General features: G+C 29.0%; 1 protein-coding gene across 5 annotated transcripts in view; it reads left to right on the top strand.

Annotated features, from left to right (window-relative positions):
- The first annotated feature begins 207 nt into the window (after window positions 1-207).
- The window catches only part of LOC113521497 (tyrosine-protein phosphatase Lar), a 494,469-nt gene continuing 488,676 nt past the window's right edge, over window positions 208-6,000 (top strand). For all 5 annotated transcript variants that reach the window (XM_031912897.2, XM_031912899.2, XM_031912896.2 and 2 more), the window contains exon 1: window positions 208-399. The gene's annotated coding sequence lies outside the window, so the exon portion shown is untranslated. The remainder of the gene's footprint in view (window positions 400-6,000) is intronic.

Here is a 6,000-nt window from a genome sequence, read left to right as displayed (position 1 = left end):
GTCATTATAACTGAAATATATAAAATAAATCAAATTAGAATACATTTTTTATTATATATCCTCAATTACATTTTTAAAGAAGTTTATTTATTTATATTTTTTCATTTGTAAATAAAAACGAAAACTTTAACAAAATACCCAAATGGAACGAACGTGTTGAACCGGAGCGGTAAGAAAAAAATGACAGCAACCTATGTGTGGAACGTGCCTGCATATGGCGGACGCTCAGTTTGTGTTTATGTCAATAAGGAACTGATTTGTAACATTTGCGCGGGTGTGGATTAATTAATTTATTAAGAATTATGTGTTAGTGAAAACTGTGTATTGTGTGTTTTTCGTGATAATGTTTTCTGTTATTGGACTTTTGGATGACCTCTTAACTAGAGTGTACTTTTAAGGGTATGTACTTAATTTATGTTTCTGTTTATAATTTAAGATTTATTGGCCTATATATTTGTTCAATAAATATAGTTTAATTAGAAGATGTAAAATTTTTATTAAAAAGTAAAATGGAACCTAACAATGTTGATTTTGAGTTAGCTAGATGAATAATTTACTTTCATAGGTTACCTATCGTTAGATGAAAAAATTACTATTAAACATCGACCTCCAAAAGCTCTGGACTTTTATTGAATTAATAACAGTTGCTAACAAGAAACATTCTCGCGGATCTATTTCTTATATAATAAAGAATTTAAACTGACTATTAATCCGTATATAAAATATTTATGAAGAGATTTCGTAACTGCAATGTCTTAAAAAGTTTACTATTCTCCAGTACTAGTTTATTACATAAAATACAACAAAAAAATATATTTAATCATTAAAGTTACTTGAAATATTAAATATGTATTTGTAATATGTATAAGTAATTATGTCAACAAGTTTTTCTAGTATGATTGATAATTTTTTACTTTTGAACATTAAGTAAATAGAAAATAATAAATAAAGTCGACATTTTAAAAAAGTGGTTGAAACTTTTTTTTTAGAATTAAAAAGCAGTAGTTTCTTCTTATTCATAACTTTTTTTAATGAGAAAAAACAATGAATGTTCTTAATTTAAATGTTTAAATGATTGCAAACCCAGCTGTACTGTTATTTGAAAGATACAAATACAAGTGAAAATAAACATTTTTATTATTTCAACATCTTGTTACAATATGTGAGTGGACCAAGTATGTTTATGAGGGACACATGTGTATATTATCTCAAACTATGATTCACATGCCATATGTGCTTATGATTTATCTCATAATATATTTTCATCAACATTTGTAATAGTACTATCATATTTAATTGTTGAATCTCTTAAGACTATGATTTATGCCTTGAAATAAATTTAAAAACTAGTTGCAAGTGTTATACTAAATGGTATTTTATTAAATAATACCTAACAGTTAATTTTGATTCCTAATATGTATAAGTTTAATTTATTGTTTGTAATTAAAAAATAAAAATATAACAGTAATATTTAAAATATAGTAATATTTTAAATCTTATACTTACTTAGTTTATTTACTTAAAAAAGGAACTTTAAAATAATCTTTCAACTTAAAATATTAAATTTATAATGTAAATTTAATTACAATATTATTTTAAAATTTATCAATAAATTTTTCACATATATTTAATTGTTGCTCTTTTAATTAAAGATGTGTCATTGATTGTCTTACATCTTATGGAAATTTTCAATTTTTTTGGTATATTATAATAAAAAGCTCATAAGAATAAAAACTTAAAAAAGGTCTTCACCAAGTTCCTTTAAGGAGCAGGTATACCTTAATAATATTTTAAATTTGAAAGTGAGTTTTAATTTCTACAATTTAGCACCCTAACCTCAGTATTTAGTTCGGAGAAAGACATAAGCTATATTTATTTTAGTCCATTAATATGTTAGCATTCATCTATGGATCATAGTTTCTGAATATTTTTAGTTATTATACCTACTTACTGAAAGTTTATTTACAAAACATTTATAAATTATTTAACATTAATAAAACTAGATATTTAAAAATAATTTATTCTTAAATAGCAATACACGGTTGGCAGTGGATTTATAACAGTTTATCTTTTACATAATTAGTAAAATATTTTATAATTACTATTATAAAATAAAATAAGTGTCTCTTGTAAATTAACATCCTTATTTATAAATACTACAACTTTCTATAAACCTATTTTAATTGTTATACTGCTTTGTTGCTTTTATTCAAACTGAGAATTTAGCACAAAGGAAAGAGACAAAACAGTTTAAGAGCTGAAATAGATTTATGAGAGGTTTGACATTTTTATAAATAAGGGGGTTGATCTGTAAAGTCAGAGATCAATGTTCATTGCTGCTGTTATGGTGAACAACTTGATGTGACAACATTTTTTTTTTAATATATTAGAAATCTATATGATGAAGTATCATAATTAATATAAGCTTTAAATTAACAAAAAATATTTATATATTTAATCAACAAATTACATTTCTTATAATATTACTATATATTCTTATTATGACGTTACTGTTTAGTATATATTATCATGTAGCTTTTTAGAGTAAACTGTTCTAATTTCAAAATATGTTTCAGTGTACAATGTGTTTAAGGTTAATTGTACACATAGTATATACTTACAGAGTAACAGTTAAAGACTTCCTAAGATAATAACTATATTAGACAACCATTATAATCCTATTATAAATGCCAAGTAAGTAAGCTACATAGAAGCTGCCTAGTTATATCTATTGAGTGCTACCTGCACTCAAAAATGAAAAGATGATATTTAAATTATTATACTTATATATTTGTGTAATTTTGAATTTTTTTGCTTATATTACAAAATAAGACAATAGCAACATACCATAATCAGCAAACTACATTTAATATTATATGATTGGAGTGGTAGGTATCATAATTTTTTGATATAATGATCCTACTCTCTAGACCATGTAAAGTAAATATAACTTGATATCTAAAGGTGCAGAGCAATACACTCAGTTGACCCCGTTGTTTAAAGAGAAAGATAATTATTCCACTACAGATAATATTGAGAATTGAATAGTTATTAATATTATAGAGAAATATCTTCTGTCTGTTGGTACTTGCCAACTTGTCTGACAAATTTGAATATATAGATCAGATATTAATATAAAATACATAAGTAAAGGACTCTGTCCTTGAGATATGATGCCAAGTTATATTTTTACGCTATTATGTAATATTCACTGAGAGTAACCAGTAAACGGTTAGATTATTGATATCTTTGGCATGTTGTTAAATCACAGTGTCGTCGACCTTATCACATCTATAGACACAATATGTAATATTATCATGTCTATGGCTTAGTAGGTATAAAATAATAAACCTTATTAATAAATGGCCTTGTGTCGAAATTTGTTTGTTTACATATTTTGAGTAATTCCTTCTATTTAATATTCAGTTTTGATAAGATGGATATAGATATTATCAATTGTATATTAAAGTAGTTATTATTATTATATTTAGGATATATAGTTATTTATTGGTTATTTGTTTGTATAAGTAGATAAAAATATAGGAGGTAATCGGGTTAATCTTTTTTTTAATAATGATTTAATTTTTTTATTCATAATAAAACAAACAGGTTACCAAAGAAGATATAAGATATAATCACTGATGCTTGTCACACTGCCTAATCCTATTAGGGTATTTGCATTTATTTTGATTCACTCATAAATTTACCTATCTCACCACACCACAGATTATTGCTTTTGGTACGTGGGCCAGTGCAACACACTATTCTATTACTACAAATATAATAATATTTTGATTTATATAAATCTAGCCATAAACACTAGACCTTTATATTGTTACCTTCCTACACTTCAATGTCGTAAGATTTCACGTTTAATTCTTTACGTTCACTCGATTCTCGATTGTTGTGATTGCGCGTACCGATGACGCAAGATTTTAAAAGAATTACATGGAATAGGTTTACATGGTGTGTATTCTGGCGGGAACAATTATTATTACAATATTAGTAATAGAATGTTAACTCCGCCTGCGCTGTCGATATACGAGTACGCTGGTGAGAAGTAAATTAAAAAAAAAAAAAATATGATAATGATATGTTAACGCCGTGTGCACTAGTGGGTTTTTTTTAATTGATAATGTAATGGTAACCCTACCCGCGCTATCGGTATACAACAGCGGGGCACTAGTGAAGGATGATAGGTGAGGATGAAACAGGTCAGTTAGCCCAACGTGACGAATTCAACAAACATTGTTTACGATGGTTTCCAGGGCGAACCACGTGGAGGTCGACCTAATAGGGCATATCGCTAGCAATGGGGCTGTCAAACTCCATTCCTAACCATCCCTTTCGCACTAGCGGGGTGTCAGTAGGGTGAGGATGAAATCAAATCAGTTGATCCACTTTGACGTATTTATTAGAAATAACCATGATAGTTTCTTAGGGGACAGCACTGAGGTCGATCTGACAGGGTGGTGAGATCACTAGTCCCGGTTTTTACAGTCCCTTAACTGAATAGATTTACATGGTATATTTTTCTGGCAATAACATTTATTATTACTTAAGTATTTTTTATGATATGTACATGGAGTGACAATCTCAAGAGTGTTGTAGGAAGTCATTGGACTGCAAGTAGTACAAGATCGTACTTTTTGGCGTAATAAGGGGAGATCTATGTACAGCAGAGGACAATACATAATTTAATTTATTATTTCATATCAGCCGTTAACTGTTTTCTGCTGAACATAGGTTTCTTCCATAAGGAGGGTTTTGCCAGTAGTTGCTCTGCTTTGCAGTTGGATTTGCAACCGCAGTTAGGATTTGGTAATGTTTTAAGAGGGACGCTGCTGCTCCCTCGACGTTTAAGTTTGCCTTAGTCGCCTCTTACGAAACCCACGTAAAAGGAAAGGGTGGCCCGTTTCAATAGTAAGACCACATGGCAATGGATAAGTTGTAATAAATGAAAGAAAGTATTTTTGGAAGATAAGTGGGCGATGGTTATTAGGCCGGCAATTGGGCGAATAATTATTATTCGTCCCGCAATCATAAATTACGTTAAGAAAGTTAGATTATGATTTTATTGGTTAGATTAGGTGGGATTTGTGACCATTGCGGAATATTTTTTTAGGGTTCCGTTGAATAATCGTAACAGCAATGTCTTATTCAATAATGTTTATTCGTTGAGTTGTAAATGGAATAATAACCTCGTTTGCGCTATCGATGTACACTAGCAGTATACCCGTGAATAATGATAGGTGAAAATTAAATTAGTTTCAAAACAGTTGATCTATCGTGACAAATTGAAAAGGAATTAATTTGATAGTCTTTAAGAGGGGCCGCGTGGAGCTCGACGTGATATTGCCAGCATTACTTTCTATGAAAAGAAGTGGCTTGAATTTCACTGTAGAAATAATATAACTCCCAATAAAATATAAATATCCATATAAAATGAGTATTTAACAAGTGCCTTAAAAACTTTATTAAGAGATTTTAAGAAGTAATCCTTACTACTAGTAATGTTATAAATGAAAAAGTGAATTTATTGTCTCTTGGCGTGTTAATAGCTCAACCAATCGTCGTAAAATTTGGTATGTTATACGTAGTATTTAGAATGGAGAAGGATCATTGTATAATGCTAAACATATACACACATAGTCTCCCCCATAAACGGTCATAAGGATCGATCCTGAGCAGATGCAGATGGCATTTACTGACTCCCTGTAGTGTATACATTGCGTTTGTATGTATAATATCGTCACTAGATAATTTTTCTTCCTCATCGCTTGTCGGTTTATTGAGCTGTATGACTGACCCTTTACCGCAGCTTACTTATCCTTCGGGCTATATTGGTAACTTACAAAAATAGTAAACTAGCTGACCCGGCAAACATCGTATCTCTCTCTATCGCCATCTACTGAGTTATTTTTTTATTTTGTTATTCGAGCAAAGAAAAAAATATTGAAGTAGTTAAAAATTTTGTTAAAATCAGTTGACCGGTTTCGG

Source organism: Galleria mellonella, unplaced genomic scaffold (assembly GCF_026898425.1).
Source record: "Galleria mellonella isolate WM207_F2 unplaced genomic scaffold, CSIRO_AGI_GalMel_v1 utg19, whole genome shotgun sequence".
Lineage (NCBI taxonomy): Eukaryota > Metazoa > Arthropoda > Insecta > Lepidoptera > Pyralidae > Galleria > Galleria mellonella.
The sequence above is the reverse complement of the archived record's forward strand: the minus strand, read 5'-3'. Positions and strand labels throughout refer to the sequence as shown.